Source organism: Trichogramma pretiosum, unplaced genomic scaffold, assembly GCF_000599845.2.
Source record: "Trichogramma pretiosum strain Unisexual culture from Peru unplaced genomic scaffold, Tpre_2.0 scaffold54, whole genome shotgun sequence".
NCBI lineage: Eukaryota > Metazoa > Arthropoda > Insecta > Hymenoptera > Trichogrammatidae > Trichogramma > Trichogramma pretiosum.
This window is the reverse complement of record NW_019641628.1, coordinates 597,754-620,025: the sequence shown is the minus strand read 5'-3', so window position 1 is coordinate 620,025 and position 22,272 is coordinate 597,754. Positions and strand designations below refer to the sequence as shown.

At 45.7% G+C, this 22,272-nt stretch overlaps 1 long non-coding RNA gene across 1 annotated transcript; it reads right to left on the bottom strand.

The window, feature by feature from the left end:
- Positions 1-20,621: 20,621 nt before the first annotated feature.
- LOC106651543 lies at positions 20,622-21,583 on the bottom strand. Its single transcript, XR_001339351.1, has 4 exons — positions 21,489-21,583; positions 21,141-21,365; positions 20,839-21,066; positions 20,622-20,752 (listed from the first exon to the last, which is right to left on the bottom strand). It is a non-coding gene; the product is annotated as an uncharacterized LOC106651543 (long non-coding RNA).
- Positions 21,584-22,272: the final 689 nt, after the last annotated feature.

The window sequence follows — 22,272 nt, the reverse complement described above, 5'->3', positions numbered from 1 at the left end:
GTTTTTCATTTTAATTTTGGCAATTTGCAAGGCTTGAAAAAGATTTAATTTAGAAACAACTGATGGTTCCCTCGAAACTGGTTTTAGAGCAACGTCGATAATGACTCGGTGGATCCGTCCAGATTGAAGATAAGGCCGTGATACCGCTGCCTCCTAGACTTGGCTCGCATACCCTTCGTAGCGAGCTTCGCAAATAGCAAAAAACTTCGATTCGGCTCTTCATTCTCAGCACGTAAACAAACTCACTTTAGCCCGTTTGCTGTATCTGTGTGTATGTATAAGTTCGGAAACATACAACGCGTGTATGTACTCTTTCGTCGAGGCGCGAGGATCATTCCGAGAAATATTCTATATCTCGTGAAAAGAGGCCCATTGTGCGCGTGCGGATATATTTAGAGGAAAAAAAATTTTTTTGACAAAAAAAGGCTGTGATTTTTTTTATTGCCACAACGCACGCACGTACGCACGCACACTACGTGTACGTATAGGAGGCTCCGATGGCGAAGGAAGCTAAGAACTTATGTAATGCCTTATGTGTGAGTGAGTGTGTTGTTATATGGGTCAAGCTGTGTTGCGGCAGGTAGGGAACTCGAAGGCACACATATACACGCGCGTGCTAGCAGCGCAGCGCTCCGGCCCAAAGGTGTATACTTATATACACTATACACCATGGAGTCTTGATGCTTTATTTTTTTCAAGACCTTGAAAGAGGGTCGGTGATTATACACGTACACTCGCACACACGTATATATAGGACGAGCAGGAGAAAAGGAGGAGAGCAAGAAAAAAAAATAAGAGAGAGAGAGAGAAAAAAACAAGATGAGAACTTTTAAAGCAACCGGTTGGAAAGAGCGCACGTGTATAGCCAAGCTCTCGCAACCTTTCTTCCATCCATCCTCCATGGCAATATACCAGCACGACGCGAGTCCTGAAGTGTTTTTCTGCATGCGCACCCGACTCGAGCCTGTGTGTGTGTACACGAGAGCGAGTGCATGTGCATATGTGTGAAGATATAGGGGAGGCAGTTGTACGCGCGCTGCACTATAGCGTAGCACGTATACGCGATACGGTGGTTTTAAAATATGCACGAGGCGGCCGTGAATCCATGAATATAAGTGGGATACACTATATACGCGCAGGCATCGAGGCGAGCTGCACGCAATATAGGTGTTTTTCAAGGACAAAAGGCGTTTGCGAGCCGTATAGGTGTATGCGTACTTCGATATTTTTGACGCAATTAGCGCTCGCCCAGCTCGACTCGAGATTTACAACGATGGGGGTATATATCGCTGGAGCAGAGAGCAGCGCGTCCGCCAAGTTATATACGGAATTTCCTTGTTTACAGTCTTTAATTCGGCTCTCTTTTTCACGTGTGCCTCTCGGAGCACGCGTCTTCGCAACTGCACTGGATTCCGCTGCTCTGTATGTATGCACATCGAAGTTCCAAGTAGCAGGCTCAACTTCAAAATATCGCTGCCCGCATCGCATAATATATAAAATAGAGAGAAAGGGAGAGAGAGAGAAAAAAGCTCGCATAAATCCAGCTTACGATATCCTGACTCGTCGACTGCGCCGGGCTGCATAGGTGCGCAGATCGAAAATTTTGGCATCGTCGCAAGCCGGTTTTTCATTGCAGGGCCCTGCGTGCGATGCAGAAACAGAGAGAGAGAGAGAAGTGCAGCAGTGCACGTACCTATACATATGCCGCATGTGTACGTCGCGCACGAGGCACGGCAGCACTGCACTCCCCAAAAAGCGTCTGTGGCGCAGCTCGAGGGGCCTATGGAATTCGCTGCACCCATGAGCAGCAGCAGCAGCAGCAGCAGCCACAAACACAAGCACAGGCCTCGTAAGCTGCTGTTGCAGCCGCTGCGCCACAAGTTCTTTGTTTTATTTTTATACAGCTCCGTGCCGCGTCGATATATATTGCGCGCACGAGCAAAGCGCAAAGAAAGCGAGAATTCGAGACTCGACAAAATGCAAGCGATGATGCCTCGTCGTCGTCGTCGTCGAATATGTATGTGCTGCACCGCCACATTTAAGCCACGCAGCGCACCAAGGATAAAACTCGCTCGTCACAGTTCGATTCCGAGCTCGCGCACTCGACTCGACTCGACTCCAAGACGCAGTTCAATTAGTTGACGGCTGTTGCTGCTGCTGCGAATTTACTTTTGACTTATGGCGCACTACAAAGATATGCAAATTGAAAATTCTAAAGTACGAGCATAAAAATCGCCTCGAGTTTCATTTCTGCTTGTGTGTATCGTTATACGTGCCTGCGTATAGAAGGCAGTACGCCGCGCCGGAATTTATTACAGATATGACAAAAAATTACGCGAAACTCGCAGAGCCTACAAGTTCGGAGTCCGTGAATTAATTTAGAAGCTCGAGAAGGCGCAGAACCGAAAGCGATATACAGCGAATCGCTATTATCGCCATTGAAGGGAGAAAAATCGTCGCAAGTTTCAGGCGGCATTCCGAAAGTCGATACGTACTTTTCTTCGATCTCGAACGGAGGGGCTTAGAAATAATGCATGTAGCCGTCTCCTCTGCAGAAGGAGCTATTTCCACGACTCGTTGGCAAATTCGAGAGCTCCTTGTTCGCTTCGCGAGACTCTAATTTTTCGCTTGCCTAGGCCCGCACACACGCCTGACGCATCCGTACTACAGAGGAGATTTTCCCTCTCGAGCTCGGAATATATTCTAATCGCGCTTGCCAAAAAGTCGGAGGAATATATTGCTTATTGCTATTGGTTGCTACTTCGTCTGTTGTTATTGGCGTTGTTGTTGTGCATGCACGCTCATACACGCGTATTATAAATGAAAAAAATAGAGAGAGAGAGAGAGAGAGAGATAGAGCTGCGGGGTCATAATTCGCCGGATGTCCGGAAACACGCGCATTCAGTTCCAGACCAATGATCCGCGTAACATTGATGCGACGACTTTCTCTCTCTCTTTTTTTTGCGATGATGAGTATTATACGCTGTCATGCATGCATGGCATTTCATACGCATGTACGTCAATAATACGATGCGTATTTGTATCTCTCTTGCCGCAAAGGATGGGTTTTTCTGTCTCTCTTTCTGTTTCTCCGATTTATGGCATATGTATAAACGGTGTGCTCAGCAAGGATTGGACTTTCGATATCGAAAATTGTCACACTTGACTACGACGTCGCCCATCGTGTATATTATGTATGTATATGTGGATCGTCATAGTCGAGCTGTGTGTTACAGTGCGATTACGTGAAAAGTTTGCAAATACATCATATCGTAATTACGAAGTTAGAAGGATTTCTTTCGGAGAAATTCAACTTGTGCAGCGCCTCGCATCATAACTTTCGCGGCAAAATTATCATACGACTGACCTCAATTATGAATTGTATATTATTTCGCGGCTCGAATGCAATGCACTTCATTCGCAGGCAAGATCAGAGCTAATTAATCAGCTCTTATATACAAATTAAAAAGCCCTACGGTCTTCCTTTTTTTCACGGGATAAGCGAATTTGTTTTGCGCGAGTATTTTTATATACCTACGGATGCACTCGAAACTACGGAGCGTGTATACCCACGTATACGTGTACTCTGACCACTCGCAGAGATATATACCAAATGAGCTTCCGTTGCCGGACGAATATAATAGTTGCATGCGTATTATACACGAATATCCGAGTTACACACAACGAGGCGCGGAGGGAAAATTTTGACCAGTTTGGGCCATCCACGCACAGTGCGAGAGCACTACAGTATAATGCACGAGCGCGAAATAAGGCACGCTTTTCTTCGTGGCGCATCCGTGAACGGGGGAAAATAATAATAATAAAAAAAAAATAAAAAAAAATTCGGCAGCGCACGAGGATCGCTTCGATATTTGCCACGTGCGCGTGTGCGAGCGCGGCAGATGTTATTGCGCTCGCACCGCCCGATCAAAAATATCCTACACGAGGCTCGTATACATATACGTTGCTCGCGCGAACAAAGAGAATTTAAAACGCGGATGCACGCAGTACGTACGTGTTTGTGTATCTTATGGGCCGAGCGGCGTCATTTGTACGAGGGGCCAAAAATCAAATTAAAATTACATAAATAAACGAAACATTATGAAATGTGAGATTCGTTCAATCTCTGAGCAATGTACATTTAAAAATTGTACAACGGTGAGAAATAATAAAAAATGCCAATGAAATAAACATTCTGCAGTCTCAACATAGTTGGAAAAATTTTAACTGGAAAACTCGATGAAAGAGAATGTATGAACCTTGGTAAAAATGTTAAACGACTAAATGATCAAAAAATTAGCATTTGTAAGATTTAAAAATCCATTGTCTTGTTTTTCGTAATTTTTCTGTTATAATTATCGTAAAAATATCAAGTGCATTAAAAAATAATCTGAAAATGATAATGGAATTGTTTAAAAAAGTTTAGACTAGATTTCAATGCCTCTAAATTTGCGGTTGCTTACATCTGAAAATCTGCAAGTGGCAAAGTCAAAATAATTGTATAAGTCAACTTGGTCATTGATATCGAATTGACCAATTGATATCGAAATCATCATCCGATTAAGGCATTATGTAATTTCATATACTATATAAGACTAATTAATCACATTGTTTTGTTCTAGTGGCCCTTTGATGTTCAAAAAATGTTTCCATTGGTCAAAAACTACCCATAAAATGCAGAACCTTTTTAGTAAGGAAATTTAATGTTGACCATCGAAAAATTTGAAAGTATGCTAAAATCACATTTTTCCGATGAAACATTTGTATATATTCGCTTTTTTACAGATACCTGCCATAAACCAAAATGTAATTTTGAAATGCTTAATTAGCAGACGCGCTAGTGTCGGTCACTTTTGGCGAAACGACTAGTAGTGAATCCTTAGTCGACAACGCGTCGCTCAGATAGAAAAAACAATAGAGTAAATTAAGGTAAAAAAGTCGAAGTTCGGAGCGTCGCTGCAGGCAAGGCTTGCAGCGGGGGCACAACTCACACGTGTACCCGACGCGGATAAGATGTAGCCAAGTTGCAGGGCGCGCACTACGCGCTCTACGGGGCGCAGATCGAGGCGTGGATCGGCGAGGTAAACAACGTATACGGTGACGCGGGTTTCCGGCGCAGCTGGCCTCGGTGGTTTTTACGCTGCATACGCATGCACACACGCACGCACAAACGCACACACACGTGCAAATGTACAGCAGCGAAACCGACTGCAGCGCGCCCGGGCGACCTGGTCGAATTTTTCGGTGGCTCCTTCGCTGCTGCGTGCGTATATATAAAGTAACGTGCGCGTAATCGCACGAACTGCGCTCGTGTTGCATTGTGCGCAGTCGAGCCCTTCCGTGCATGCCACGTACACACACACACACACACACACACACACATATATATACGTATACGGTGGGTATACGAATTTTGGCAGTGCACTGCGCCGCACGCGCTGCTTTTTTTCGTGCACCTATACTGCCTCGGAGTGCATGCGCATATATACATCCTACCTATATTCGAATGATGGGCCCGAGTGCCTGATTTACGGTCTCTCTCGCTCGCTCGCTCGAGCTGCGCTGCCGCTGCCATGCATCGAGGGCTCACTTTTCGACTTTAATAGTTCTTTGTCTTCCGAGCTTGGGCTCTTTAAATCATTAAATTATACATGCTACGTTATATATATCGTGCCCGAGTCTACGGTGACTTGTTAAACCTTTTTCTTTTCTTTTCTTTTTTTTTTTTTATCGCAGCGCAGAATATATTGCACATGCATCGCAAATAGGATGCAGAGATTAAAAATGAGTACTTAGAAGCGGTGCTAAGCTACTACTACTACTACTACAGCCACTCGGTATGTACGCGTGTAATATCAATTTAATTGGTAAAAATAAACGCGCCTAATATATAACTGCGCTCTCTCATCTGGTTATATTTCTATATATAATATGTAATGGCTCGAGCTAGTCTCTCTCTCTCTGGAGCTAGTGCATGTCGCGCCTATGAAAAAGTATCGCAGCCAACACTTGTACATGTTTTATATAGTATAGAGAGAATTCGCAGCCGCGCGTGTACATATAGCTGTCTAATCGGGCCCAGCAGATCTAGCCGCGCTCTCGGTAGCTAAATTACCAGCGTGGCTGTATATCGGTATTATACACGTATTCCAAACTGCTCCTTTGCGCAAAACCTCAAACGGCCGCCCCCCGCGCTCGGCTTATCTAAAGTGTATACAGTGTGTAGGTAGACACGCGTAGCGCTACTCGAGCCATACATAACGTATCCATCAGGCGTCCGACGCGCGCGAGATACTCCGCAACAGTCAACTTTCGCTACTTCATTAAAACTTGCTGTTGCTCGACGCGCCGCGCGGATAAAACAAAACTCGCACAGCATATCTGCGCACGAGCTCCAGCCTATGCATCGACGACTAGACACGCTGGCGCAAAATTACATTTCGCCGCAGATTGTCCTCTAGGCCGCACTACTCGATCGTGTATTATGTATAACTGCGAGGCGACATCTCCGATCCGGAGGCGACGCGAGCCAACTTTCGGCTGCACGCATTCGACTTCGGGGAGCGCGCGTAGCATCGAGGGTCAGTTGGCAATTTATTTGTTTTTTCTCTTGGCTGCAGCTCGACTGGAACGACGCCTATGCTATAATATATTTCTTTTTCAAACGTATATCTATATAGGCACACGCGCACATGTAGCTTGCGGTGATGTGGGTTCCTTGGAAACCCAAGCCTGTGTGCATGTACATATACTGCCGAGACAGGCGTACGTGCAGCTTGCACCAAAACGCGATAAACGTTTTTTGCCCTCTTATTGGCGCTCGAATGAATATTTTCGGTCGTGGCCGCCGTTTGCGCGCAGCTTGCGTGTAATACAGTCCCGATTCGATATGAGCGATAAATCGACGTGTGTACGTTTGGCGACGTGCGTCGAGGCGGTGGCGGTGTCGGCGAGTGCAAATACGCGACTGCACGCATAAGTACTTTGGAGCATGAAAGGATAAGCCCCCGAACGAATCGTTTTATAGTCCGAGAGAAATTAGAGTCCAGAGTACGCGTCGATCTAACGCATTCCGAGCAATTGCCTATACATGCGCCGAATGAGACATCATCCCGTTCGACAACCCCACGACGTGTAAAAAACGTGCCGAGTAGGAAAAAAGTATTTATTGGACGATTTTGTCGGGGCATCATTATAGGACTTATATAGGTAGCGAGCTTGGGTCATTCGCGCGCGCGCGCCGTTTATCGTTTGTCCCCCGGCCTCGATATATTATATAAAAGTTCGGACAATTGGGGTCGATCGTGCTCGAGCACTCGGATAAATAAAATCACCACCCTAAAACGATCATTATTTTGTCATTATATCGCTTGGCTCCTCTCGACGCACGCGTTCATATACATACAACTCAATCGTCGCGTATAGCGACTTTCTCGGCGTATATTTCGGTCCACGCGCGTCGACAAAAATGCACTTTTTTGTGGCCGTTACGTCATGAGTCACTCGCGCGCACACACGTTGTGCACCTCCCACGATCCGGACGAAAAATATTCCTGACTTGTTTTTTTTTCTCTTTTCGTTGTTTTGCGTTTGGTGCGCGCGTATATCCCACAAAGGGGAGTCACGCGCATACGCACGCAGCGCAGTAGCAGCGGCAGCAGCGAACTGCCGATAATTTTCGCAAAAAAAAAAAAAAAAAGAAAAAGAAAAAAGATTCGGCAGTGTATGCAGCGGCGTGGCATATTGGGCGCATTATATTAAAGACACGGGAGCAGCTGTTACGATTTCCGGAGCGATCCGTGAACTCCGCTTATAATAATATAAATACTCAGTTCGCGCGCGAGCTACGCGTATAGGACACTCGCCATATACACGAGCGCAAATAATAATGGCAGTTGGTGCTTGCCACAGACCGGGCTACATATAGATGTATACGTATATAATATATATACTGCCGAAATGTTGCGGGCCCAAATTGAACACTTCCTCCTACGCAAGTGTATTACGCATAGATCAGCAGCCTCGAGAGCCGAGAGTCGAGAGGCCGGTTTGTCAGGCAGTCGAGAGCGGGTGGGCACTGGGCGGCATTACATAGGCTACTATATACTATATAGGCGTCTCGCTGCACGTGTCGTTCCGTACATCATCGTCGCTGCCGTATAGTAGTTGTTGTTCCGAGCGTGCGAAAAGTGCGCCATTGTTGTGCTGTGCCATGACGTAAGGACGCCGCGCGGCTCGTGCAATTTGCTATTGATTTACGAGTCAAGGCTCTGATTCGGAGTTTCTAGTCGTCGCGAGCAGCCGATCGATCGAGTGGCCAATATGGAGTAATCGTGTGTAGCCGTTGAACGAACCAACGAACACGACCAAGTACATTACTCCAAGTCTTCTTGACGGATACGTTCACGTCGGCTTTTATTTGGTACAAATGATCAACGCAAATAATCACGTGATGACCGAAATATTATCATTTAAAATGTTATAAAACATTATTTTTGGCGTTTTTTCGCCTTTACAATTATGTTAAAAATATCAAGTGCATTTAAAGATATTTGAAATAGCAATTTAATAATTTGAAACAATTGAGATCACTTTTCGGCTGCTTTGCATACGATTATTACATTTCAAACCTCCACCGCTAGATGGCGAATACCCCTCCATATGCAAATGTGCAAGTGACTAAGCTAAAATAATTAAATAAATAAAAGTCACCTATAGTGCTCTCTCACGGGCCTACTTATATTTGTATAGCAGCCCTAATAGCATCAATTAAAATCTCCGCAAAATTATGGTACAGGTTGATTACCAATGGATACCTTTTTTATTTTAATAACGTTCTGATTACAGTGAAAAATCGGTATGACCTATGTCATCAGGCCAACTGGGACGACAAGCCGCTGATATGCCCAAAATGTGGTATATCAACTGACGAAAACGGACCTCGCATCTACGAGGCATATGACAATGACAGGTCATTTGAGCCGGCATATGACGAGGATGAGGATGAGCAAGATTTGGAAGTAATTTAATTTGTTTTCATTATTTTATATGATTTGATAAAATGGAAGTTTGTTACAAAAACATTTTTTTTTGATAAAATATAATTTTATATTGACGACGACTTATCTTGCGGCGCGACTTGATGAGCTTCTACGCTCAGGTCGCGCTGCATTATGAATATTTATCCAGGAGACAAAGAGCAATTAGGTACTGTGATAATTTTCACCTCGTTTTGACGCTTTTCATTTTTGAAATGATCGTCATCTTCAGACTCACTTTTGTTCTCTTCACTAGACGATAAAATTTCTCTGTCTGCTACCAATATATTTCTGAAATTTTCAAAAAGATTCACCAGATTTTTCATTCGTGACAGCTAACTACAAATTTTTATTAGTACAGGTGTTGAATTAAAGAATTCAATTCAACTTACTTTGTACATTTTAAATATAAAAAATCAAAGATTACTATAACGGAAGTTGGGTTACGTAGCTAAAAAGTAGTCAAAAACAGGTAAATAATATCAAAAACGAGGATTATTAGATGTCCATAAAATATTGCAAAAAAATGTTATACTGATCGTTAATATTCGTACGATTCCAATGTGCCTTTTATGTCCACGAAATTGTGTCGTTAGTCATAACATGTTGATTATTTATACCAAGGAAGCGATCATAGTCGAAAAAAGTGTGGCGGCAGTGTAATTGAATATTTTATAAGCTACTGAATGTACACGAGCATCTAGATAGAAGATGATCGATTAAAGCCAAAGCTCGTCGTAGTTTCGTAAGACGTGCTGGATCGTAACAAAAATAAAGCCTTATTTTGCGTTAAAAAAACTCGAACGACGAGATGTGGCGCATCGATAGGCGAGCTCTGGCACATAGGAGATGGTCGCGGCGCTCGCAATCAACAGGATACGCAGAGCGAAACTGAGTCACTCGTTCCCATAAGCCGATCTCAAGGTGCATGTGACTAGCTCGAGCGCAGTAGTACGCGACATCAGCGCAGCAATATTATATTGCGTACATACACACACACACACACATTTTATATATATCTGCTGGCGGCCTAGGTTCAACGAACAGCGCGAGGCAGAAACTCGCGAGCGCGCCTAATAGAAAAGAGCCTTAATCTCGTTTGTCCGTGCGCTATAGCTCGGATGCGAGCGCAGTGCAGTGCAGCCCGTGGCTCATGCAGGTTCACGAACTCGATTTAGTTCAAGGAAGAGCTCGAGCGTACGTAACGATCGCGTATATGCGTATTATTATTATTACATGTATACATCGGCTCGAGCTGCGCGCACACGAGCCCGTCCGTCATTTTCGCAGCTCGCGACTCGCTCGATCTCTATGGCCTGCCGATCACGTATCGGAGTGCATCGTGCGGAGGGTCGACTGCACTCCACTCGACTTGTGTGCTCGTAGGCGCGATGATGACCTAGCCGAAAGGTGTAGCTGCGGCATCGAGCGAGCAACGAAAATAGTCGGTAGGCTAGATTGGCGAACAAAACGAGCGCGAGTCAATCACGCAGCGACGAGATGTATTTTCCCGAGAGCCGAGTGGCGGAGGACGCGCTCTACGAGCCTCGGTGTACCATTTGGCCGAGCGGCGGACTTTTCGCTGCTGCAGCTGGAAACTTTGGAAAATCTTGGCGCCAACGCTAGTCGCGCGCAAATAGTCGCCGGCCGATAGTCGCCGCGAGCGAGCCAACGATCATATTTCTATTTGCGGACTCGAGCCGCCGTTGCCACGCTCCGTTGCAGCGCAAAGACCACGACGACGACGACGACTGCGTGCAGAGGAGGAAAATGCGTGCGAGTGACTCTTGGGCGCGGATATTTTTCAGATCGCGAATAAGCTCGACTGATCGATTGACCGATCCTCCTACGTCTATAAATAAACCAGGTGGAATAGCCGCCGTGGCAGCAGCGCGCCCATAACACTCGATTAGAATTATAATTCTCTATTTCGATACATTATATATGTGTACCGAGTCGAGCTGCACTGTCCCTCTATCTCTCTCTTTCTCTCTCACTCAATGTAAATGTAGGCACATATAGGAATCGCAAGCGCAACCTGTGTATAACGAGCAATTCTCTTTTCTCTATACGCGCGCAGCATAACTCACGAGTCTATTGAACTCGGGTACTGCTGCTGCTGCTAAAGCGATTTCTTCATCGGCCATCGATATAAAAAAAAAAGGAAAGAAAAAAAGAAACAACAAAAAAGAAAAAGGTTTTTTATTTCTCTGTTTGCGTTGCGAGATATTTCACAGCTTGTACAAGAAAAAGGTGCTCTCGTTGCTGCTGCTCAAGATCGCAAAAAAAAAAAAAATAGACGCAACGTTTTGAGAATGATCGATTGTTGGCTCGCTGGCAGCGAGCGCGAATAGTCGATCGTACGTATAGGCATTTATTTATCCGCGCTGTGCGCGCAAGCGAGCGAGCGAGAATAAGTATATAGCGAGCCGATCGGAGCCGTGGCTCACGTGTTTACAATAACATGCGATGCGTCGAGAGCTGCGTCGATTTAGCCTACATTTATGAGTCTAAATTTAGACTTTAGCGCGGCCTATGCGCGCGGACAAATTACCGCGGCGAACGTGATCGGGACAATCGCTGATCGCGGAGCGAGAGATGTATAGCTGCGTTATATATGTACGTAAGCTGCTGGCGTGCGCCGTGTCATCGATGACCAATCGCGAGCAGCCTCTATACATGTATACCAGTCGAACGAGGAAAAAAGCCAAAGAGCATGAAAAAGTTGTAATAGCTAGCGCTCGGCCAATAAAAAACAAAGAGGCGAAGCGAAAAACGGGCAAAAGACAATAATATAGCTCCGAGCTGCATATACGCACAGCTGCGCGTTAGTTAGCTGGAAAATAATGTCAGGCTGTTTCTCGCTCGTACGTACGTACACACGCTGCGGCGGAGCGCGCGGCACAACGTGCCTAGTATGCACTATGCATGCCAGTATATATGTGTGCGCGCGCAGAGATCGGTGCAACGCCCGCGGTGGTGTTAGCGACCACCAACTAGCTCAAGGAGAGACTAGTGCATTGGCTTCTAGCCTTCAGTTTCTCTAGCCGCGCGTCTCTCTTTTGCTCGCTCGTTCACTCGAGCTTGTATTATACATCTATCTATATACATACGTGCGCAAGCTGCCTAGCTATATACGCGTGTGTGTGTATGTGTGTGTGCAATGACCTAACGCGCTCGCGATCGCTGCGCGCCTGCGTACATTCGATACCGTCCGACTACTTATACTACTCTGCCTGCGCTAGAGGCTCCCATGCTAAGCCTCTATGTATGCACTGCGTGTGTAATATACGCACGTTGATAAGCGACCGTGCAGTATACGCAGAGCGAGAGAGACTATATATAAACTAATAGTGCGCTCGTGTACACATCTACGCGATGCCAACTTGTCTCTTTTTTTTTCTTCTTATTCATTTTTTTTCTTCTTCTCGTATTTGTACGCAGTTTGTATGCGTCAAGTACGACTGGCGTCGGGTTCGGGGTCGGTCATGCTCTCGGTGTACATGCCACTTTGCCAGCTTTTTTCCGAACGCGATCGTTGCAACTCGGCGCGCTAGTAGTAATAGCGCGATGGATCGTGATTTTTCGCGCATCCATCGCGCGGCGTGGGCGAGTCGTTCGGGCCGTTATTATAATGAGCCCATCGCGGTGGGCGCGCATTATCGGCCTGCGAATAAAAATAAAGCGTTGCGTAAGCGCGGCTGAATTGGATTTGGATATGTGCCGCGAGCGCGTTGATTTTTGCGCGCGCAGCTGACGCAACTCTGTAATGTCTCTCTCTTTATACAGCGAGGTAGTAAGTAAGAGAGAGAGAGAGAGAATAAAAATTATCATTCGTGCATAGTGCACGGTGCAGAGAGAGACTGCTGAGATCGTGTACGACGACAAAAACCAATTTTAGCTAAATAGCAGCTCGAGATCGCACTGGCTGTGCAGCGTCGAGTAGTCGACTCCCACGTACAGCGGCAGCGATGCACTTTATAAAATACGTATACGCGACAACAATCTCGTTCTCATGCAAGCCAGTCATTATTGCAAGCCCCAAGAGTTCTCTCTCTCTCTCTCTCGCTGCCAATATACAGCTAGCTTATATAAATAGGGACATGCAGGCGCAAAACTGCAGATATGGCATCGCACACATACACACATAGCAGCACTCTATTCGCGCGCAAATACCTGCAGTGCAGTAGTTTGCCCGATCATGCGAATGCGCCGATCGAATCTCAATTATAAATTCTCGAGGCGATCGCGTGCATATATAGCATTTGTAATATAGGTATTGCGGTGTGCCGGCAGCAGCGCGAGTACCAGCGACGAATGACAATGGGATGCATATAACGCGACGCGACGTAGACGCGAGTTAAGTACGATTTTTCGCGCGCGCCCCGAGAGCTTGTGTAGAGTGTCGAGCACGAGTATAACGCGCGGCGAGTGGCACTCCTGCTGCTCGACGTCGAGCTGCGCCTGTGAAACGTTTCTCGCACTCGCTCGTGCGAAGCGACCTCGACATGTCGTCCAGGCGCACGAGTAACTTGAACGTACTTTTTCGCGCATCATAGCTCGAAGTACGTGCATGGCTACGAGTTCGGATGACAGTTCTCTGCGAGCTGTAGTTTTTCCTTTTTAACTACCTCCTCAGCTCGCGTATTGTTCACGCATTCAGGAAGGAGCGAGGCGAACGAGAAGCTCGATCGTACCGCGTGGCGGCTGCAGGGCTGCGTGTGCAGGGAGCCGAACTCCGTCGAGCTAGCTCCGTGCACCCCCGAGCTTTCTTCCTCGCCGCGACTGCTGCTGTACACGTTGCTCAGCTACTGCTGCGGAACGGAGAAATTGCGAGGCTGCGCCGCGCCACGGGTTACCAGGCAACGCAGCCGCCGCCGCTGCCAACGCCGCAGAGGGTCCGAGAGCTTTCTCTGGCATGTTGACAGAGCGTAGCTTGCAATAATACCCCCTTCTTGCGAGGCTACACAGCTATTACATATATTATATGTATATCTCTGACTACGTGTAACAACGCAATATGTTACGTGAATTTTTTCCCTATCACTTGGTCCTTCTTTTTTCCTTTTGACCTCCACTGCTGCTGCTACTGCTGCTACTGCTACTGCTGCTACTGCTCGCCATCGAGCTGGCAAATAAACATTTTAGCTCGTCACTGCGCGATAGATTAATATCGCCGCGCATATAGTATGTACTACGTACCCTCGACGGAGCGGGCTCAGACGACAACGACGGATGACGATGCGCGCGCGAGAGGGCTCCAGCACTAGCTATCTCACTTGAAATATTGTTCGTGGGTATAAGCCAGTTCGATTTATTCGTATCTCATATACGTACACCGTTAAAAATATTTGCATTAAAATTCATGTAAGAGTAGAGTCAGTTTTTTTCCTTTGATGTATAGATGTGATCAATATCATATATTAAAGCATAAAAAATTTCATTATCTTTAACACAAATAATCAAATTGTCGTTAATATAAATACATTTTAGTTTCATTTATATTGTGTTACGTGGGTCGCCTGTTAATTATTTTACCCACGTATCAATAGTTACTTTGACTTTACCACTTGCAGATTTACTCATAGTGGCACTTGCCATCTAGTGGTGAAGGCTGTAAGTAATTGCGATTGAATTTCCATATATTTTTTGAACAATTGACGCAAAATATGAATTAGTAATCCGTTTACAGCTGATAGCAGAAAAAAACTAATCAGTAATTAAAAATTAGTACTTTAATAACAAAAGTAATAAAAGTCAGTTTCAGGATCTCTAATTTTTAAGTTTAATTTTAGAATAAATCTATAATAAATTTAAGATGTTCGAACCTTATAAGATGTACAATTGCCCCAGAGGCACAAGATGAGTAAACGTACTAGTGGCAATGTTGTTGCACATATGTTGAATGGTTAGATAAAGAACGATTTAAGATCTATGTATTAATAAAAAAAATTACAACAACAGCTTAAAGTGAAATTTGTTTTCTTGCTTCATCACCTTTCCCCACTTTTCCACTATTGAGCTTCCGACTCTGCCGCCAGGTGGTGCAGCTACACAAAAAACTCGTGCCCGCAACAGGAAGAGCCGACTTCCGAATACTAGTATAAGTGACTCCTCTAGAGAAATCGAAGGATCTTGAAATTTATTTTTTATCCTATAGTGATGTAGGATTAATATCTAAGGCGCGCGTCTGTGTAACGTCTTCGTGGCATCGTGTAACAACTTTCATCATATTATGTGAATTAATTTCTAGTCAAAGTACATATAATAGTGTCTCTTGATGCTACGATAAATTTTTTTTACAGATGTGCCCAAGTAACCCAAGGAAACATTATTAATACTGACAATTTTCTTGTTCAATTATCCTATAAGAATTAATAACATACATTTCACCAGGGTGCATCAAAATTGCATAAAAATGCATATAATTGCCTTACGATTTCTACCAAAAACATCTTCAACCCTATTAGAAGGCACCCTGAAAATTTCATGTAAATTACAAAAACGGCTTTGGAGCCACCGTGGTAACAACAAAAAATTTGAATTTATGCAGAGGAGACTTGCGCTTCAGTCAGCATAATAAAATCCTCCCGTACTACCGCTGCCTTCTGCAACGCGCAAACAAAACATCAGGATTTTATAGTTTCACGTCGATATTTTGCAGATTACTCCAACGCAGACGGCTTCTTTTCACGAATCCGGGTTCTAATCTTCTCGTTAGCTGCAATACTACGCATCATATTTGTGTACGTTATAGCGGAAACGTTTGGGTATTTTTTCGAGGCTTTTTACGGTCGTTTCTGGAGATTCGTCGAGTTGTCCGATGCCGATCACAACGAAAGAGAAGAGCAAGCGGTCATCGAGCTGCTCGATCATCGAGACCATTGAAGCGCTCAGTGTAGGTGTACACGATGAGTTTGGTTCAACATGGCCTCACCGATCGATACATCGAGCTTTAGGCGTAGTTTTCCTCCGCCTACCGGTAGCGATCGAGCGCGGACTTGCCCCCAGTGCCGGCGCCGGCCTGAGGTTTTCAGCTGCGCCTCGAGTCGAGATGCGTATAGCTGTGGCGTCCATGAGTCGAGTACACACCCCGTGATCGAAGTGGCGCCGGTGTACGATCTTATACCTATCCCACATGTCCCACTGACCCGCTCTTTCTCTCTTTTTTCTCGCCGAGCTTGAAATCTACCAATGACGCCGTACCCTCAACATTGGGGGGACGAGCCTTTTCTCTTTTTCCCTGCGTCGCTTTCTCTCTCTCTTTCTCTCTTTCGTTTTTCTGCCTGCGAGTTGTATATATCAAGAGCAAGAAAAAGGAGAAAGAGAGAGAGAGATGAGCTACCCCTCTGGAAATGCGCGCCTGCGGCATATCGGCAACCCTCGATTCTTTTGTGTCGTATGCGTAGGAGAGAGCACCTTAGAAGCAGTAGTAGCATCAGCAGCAGTTGGCACACGACTTTCGCCGGGTGGCAGGACAGTGAGAGGTTTTTGCTTCGCCGTGAAACGGATGGAAGCCGATCGTTATCGATCGACCGATACTCAGACTGGCGAAGTAATCGCGACGTCGACAGCGAATAAATTTCATCCGCGCAGACTCGAGCGTATGTACGCGCGATCTATGTCGAACGGCTAGCCATTGCGCGTATAAGATACGTATGCATTTTTTGATGTCGCTCGCATTACCTGTACTCATTATATATATCTGCGTGTACTCGTTTTAAAACAGCAAACTACTCAATTAACTCGATGCGACGACGAGCTGTATCGGATCGCGAAGGTGCATCGAGTGTAGCGAATCGACCGGTCGTGCCTGCTTCGAATCGCACTTTACCCGCTCCTACACTGCGACGCGGCGTAGTTCCTTCTTTATACGGGTATATTACGGCACGGCCTAGCAAGTGTAGCTTCCCAAGAAAGTAAACAGACTCTCTTGACATAACTGACAGCCCTGGCACAGACGCGCGGCGTCAGCGGCGCGAAAGCTCGAAACAAGTCTTGGGAGCTGTTAATTAGTCGTCGACGAGCAGCCGTGGCAGCCGTGGCAGCGGCAGCAGCAGCAGCAGCAGCAACAGAAGAAGAGCTGCCGGCAGCGTTTCCCTTGCGTACTTGGCTTGAACTACAGACGAAAACTTTAATCAATGCCTGCCGTTTGCCTGCCGCTACTGTATATACATGCGCATACCGCCTGCCATACCTATGTCCCTCGCTGGACGAGATTCTTCCTCGGGCACAACTCGAATATTACCGAGCTAGAGTCGATTAATTGACTTTTTGACGGTCGTTACTTGGGCGGCAAAAACTGACTTTTCCGCAAGCTGAGTCGATGACAAGAAAAACGAGTGGTTTTCGAAATAAGGCGTGAAAGCAGCCGCTATCGCAATTGCATTGGAGCTCTCGGCGCGTCCAAGCGAGCGGAAGGAAGGGCACGAGAAGAGCCGATGAGTGCGTTGACAGATGTACTGTACTTGGCCCGACGACGAGGCTGATGCAGCCATCTCGAGAGAGCGAAACTAAGTGCGCGCAATACACAGAGAGAATATAGGAGAGAAAACGCGTCAATCAGTCCGCCGTTTATGTGTGAGATGTGCCCCGCAGATAATCAGCTGGCGACGTCCTCGAATCTGCTGAAAAGACGGGATAGATTAGACGCTACGTACGAGGGGGAGTTTCTAATTTCTCTTTTAGCCAATCCCTTTTGCTCGCTCTTATATTATATATAGGCTGCGTATAAGCCAAGCGTGTGTACGAGAGAATACGACAGCTCGCCGACACACGCGGGGCTTTTATTAAAATTGCGGATTTGCAGGACTCGCAAGATGAGCGCCCGTAAGAGGGTAATTGTTCCAATTTCGGGGGTGCTGCGACTCGACTCTCGTCATTACATTACTCGAGTGACTCGAGGCTCGCTCGAGAACATTCCTTATCTCGATCCCTCGTGCACGCATACTACGCAATCGACGACGACGATGATTTGCGCGCACTGGCTTCGCATACGACGACTTTCACGTATTAAGCACCATATCCTCCGATTCGGAAATTCTCATAACAGAAAATCTCCGAGAGAACAAAAAGGAGGAAAAAAGAAGATGAGAATTTCGTCGTTACACAGGCTGACGCGTTGTCTAAGCGGAAGCGCAGCATAGTCTCGACACGCCGTTGGCGCTTTTTTTTCGGGGGTATTAGCGCGCGTTACGCTCTAGATGCGTGTAAGGCGATATCGCGAGGAAAGAACGAAGAAAAAACGAGCGAGGCAAGCGCTGCGAATATTATTCTGACTCGAAGAATCCCCGCGAGTCGGGCAGAAACAAGGGCTTCTTCTTAATGCTCGTGTACACACACACACGGACACACATGTAGCACAGGTAATGCTCGCCTTACACTATGTATAATGTGTAGTATGCGCAAGTTATAGGTGTACACGTGCGCCGCGGCAGCAAAATCGAAGCTCGGTTCGTTACTACACGCGTACACACGCGTTGCCACGACGAGCTTATTGGTTGCGACGCGTAACCGCCTAATATCCAAAATTTATTGCTTCCCACCGTTGGCTTGGTGGCAGGCTTTTGTTTGTACTCAGACTGGAGAAAAGAAAAGACGAGCTGGATTAAGAAAAGACAAGAAGGTGTGAATCGACTCGATCGGTCTTTGCATCAGGCTTCGCGGCAAAACCGCGTGAAATGTGTTAATTACTCCGATGGCTCGTGGCAGCTGTAATATTTACAAACGGCTTTAATGCAGTCAGTGCTGCGCATACGCGGCAAATTAATGTACGCGCGAACGAGAGAAGCGTAGCGGCTGCAATATGCCAAGGGGTTTGCAGTAACGTAGCGGAGCAGCGGACTCGTATTACGCGTGCACGTGCGTGTACTGCGACCCACAGTATTTCGTGCGCTCGTGAAGCATGGACTGCGCCTGCAGTTTATTATGCATAGCGAGCCCCATCTTGGCTACTTCAGCGACAGTACAGTGGTAGCTGTACGTGTATTACTTTGCTCGGACGATGTAGTTTCGATGCGAGCAGCAGCATGCGGCAGCGGGTTTTTTCCGAGAACTCGTAAAAGGTGCTAAGAGCTGAACGCGAGTAAGAGAGAGCGTGAGCTTTTTTCCATCTTCTCGATAAGCTCCGATACAACTGCCGGTTTTCGTTGCGTGCGCGCGTCTCGACGAAGATTGCTCGACGCTGTTATATACGCTCGATAAATGGTTAATCTGCTTATTATGAAAAACGGCCCATTCGGCCGCTCAAAATAAACGATAAAAAATACATGCGGATTCGTTTTGATTATTCGACACTTTTTGTAACGAGCAGCAAACCCGTCGAAAAACGAGGGTCGCTCGTGCAACCTATACAGCGCTTGCGAACGCGTTATAATACACGCGGATAACTCGCTGCGCGCGTGCATAAACGTATAATAGGCATGTGTACGCATAGCAGGAAAGGCATGTATTTTACGCGCTAGCCCCATTTCGGGCTTTGGCAAATTCTAGACGCATATATAATACGCTATTACGAGCTGTTTGGCTGCCGCGCGCGCGTGCACTAGCTGCTGCTCTCTCTCTGTAATATACTAGAATTGTTGGGGTAATCTTCGACGGTGTGTGTGCGGTCGCATGGGCTGGCTTAGGTATATATGACTGTGCCCCCGCGCGAGCGCATATACTGCATGTATACAGCTCGATGTGATTATACCATCGCGAATATATCTGCCCATTTGCGAATTAATGCCATGTTTTTGGACAAAAACCTGGACGAGTTCGGACGAGCTGTGCGACTCTATACTATACGTTACGGTGCAATATATAAAAACTGCTCCCATGTTGGTGCAAAGAAAAAAAAAGCAATAATAAAACTCGTGAGCTGTCGGTGTATATAATAGCGGGAACCCTTTGGATACACTCGCACGCCCGCACACGGACAAACATTCGTATCTCGCGAATATATACTGCGGAATCCTATCTCTCCTGCGCAGTTCGAGCTTTCGTTCGTGTATAATGTAGATATATATATAGCAGCTACCATAGCTACCTACTGCGATGTAGGCGCTCTCGAGAGCGCATCGTGCGGCAGCAGCAGCAGCCTCGACTCCGCTATATAATAAGACTCGCGCGCGAGGGTTGCCCGAGCAAACAGCACGACTACGACGAGTACTATATACTGTGTACTACGCTCCACGCACCCTCCCGCGCGCCATACATTGCTGCTCTCGACTCGGCTCGGATCTCTCCGGCGAATTTTAACGAGCTTGTGTGCCTCGAAAGCCTCCAGTCGCTATTTTGCCCTCGTCGACGACGACGACGACTATCGAATCTACGAGAGACTCTGTATCTACGATTCCAGGACAATTTACATTTCTATTTTGTTGTCGCTGCTGTTCTGTGGCTTTCGCATTTTCACTCTGCCTCAGATGGCTTTTGACATTTCACACGAGGATACGTGTAATTGACAATTTCTTCGTTCGTCCAATTGACCTTTCTAAGAATATATCTTTATGGACTTCGATTCCTGTTGCTGTAAATTTTTTATTTATAATCTTCAGAATTATACACCGAATTTTTAGAATTCAAACTTGTTGGTGACTACATAGTTATTAGGCGCAGAATATTATTGTTATTCTGCTCTTTGTACAAAGATTCAATAGGTCCAAATTAAGTTCAACCCTTGATGAGGCACAGCAGCAATGATACTATGACCAACGTAGAACATTTCAGGGCTATACGAGAAACGATTTCAGAATATTACTATATTTATACTCATTAGTTCATCGATGTTTTATGTACCAAATGAGTACATATTTACCTTAAACTCGAAAGAACTCGATAACTCGCAGCTCGTGACGTCGTCCTACGCAGTGCACACTCGGATGTATTTTCAAGTGTATATGCTCAAATTGTGTAAATATATTGTCCACTTTTTTCGGATCGTCAAAACATGTATAAACAAGAGCGTCGATTGGCCTTTCATCCCTGTATACAAGCCATGTTTTATGAGACACAATTTTAGTAATTGATCGTCTCGAATTACGAGCTAAAAACATAATAGAGATAGAATGATTGTGTATTTAATGCCTGATAATATTGACATTGGTTTTGTGTGCTTACTTTGTGTCGCGTTTGCGACCACATATATTTTTTCGACTATGCTTTAACGTAATCGTTATAATTGTAACATGTAATTATGATTGGACTTTCTGCCAAACTACAACACATGTACTTTAACACCTAAAAATTTTCCATCGCCGAATTTATTCGCTTCGTTTACTATCTCGGCGCATTAAGAGTTCTTCCCTTCTCGAGATCCCCTAGAAGCACCGCTTGGGCGAAAAACTTTGTTGTCCTCGTTAGTAAGAGCAGGGCTTTGCATTTATTTAAATTGCGCCGGCGTGAGATCAGAGGCAGCCATTGAAAAATGCTCGACTCGGGCGCGAGTAAGAGTGTAATAAGATTTACCTGATAAGTTGTTGTGCTTAGCCGGGATTTGCGCCGGGCACATTATCTTAGCCAAGTGACTGCTCGTAACACAAGATTAGGCAGATACTCGGGGACTAAATCTAATAATACTGGACGTGTAACGAGCACTACGTTTTCTCTGCGCTTGTTTTCTACAATTATACATATTGAATTTGGTTGTTTTGAGCGAGCCGATGTTTGTTGTGACGCGCGTGTGTTGATTTTTCTGTATCACCCCCACAAGTAATTTATCGCACTTACTCATCGGACACGTGTCTTGGATTTTTTCTTTTCTTTTAATAATTTTTCCACTCTCGTTTGCAGCATATTTATACATCGGCGCTACGCGAGCGAAGGCGAGGCACGTGGCTCGACTTGGAAATAAACATTATACCGAGAAGTGATGAATTTCGATCAATTTGATTCACTTGCTGTCTTGACGAATAAATATAGATTAATTTTTAACACAAAAATAATATCACGACGAATCGCTCGGATGAAGCAATATAAAAAGTACCGTCCAATGTGATTTACAATTACTTAGCGCTCCAGTCTTTATCCTTCAAGGGCTATATATTTTTGGCCATGCGAACCCTCCGATGTGCCGTCCCTGGTAAGACGTCGCGCTTACTCGGCGGCATCGAAATAGGAAAATGTCAACGGTACATTAGTCAAAGCTGCTTCGAAAGCGCCAGCTTGCACCCTCACTGAGTCGCGTACTTTTTCATTACAGTTTACTTTATCTCGCATGTATGCACGAAGGCCGAATAAATACTCGAATTTC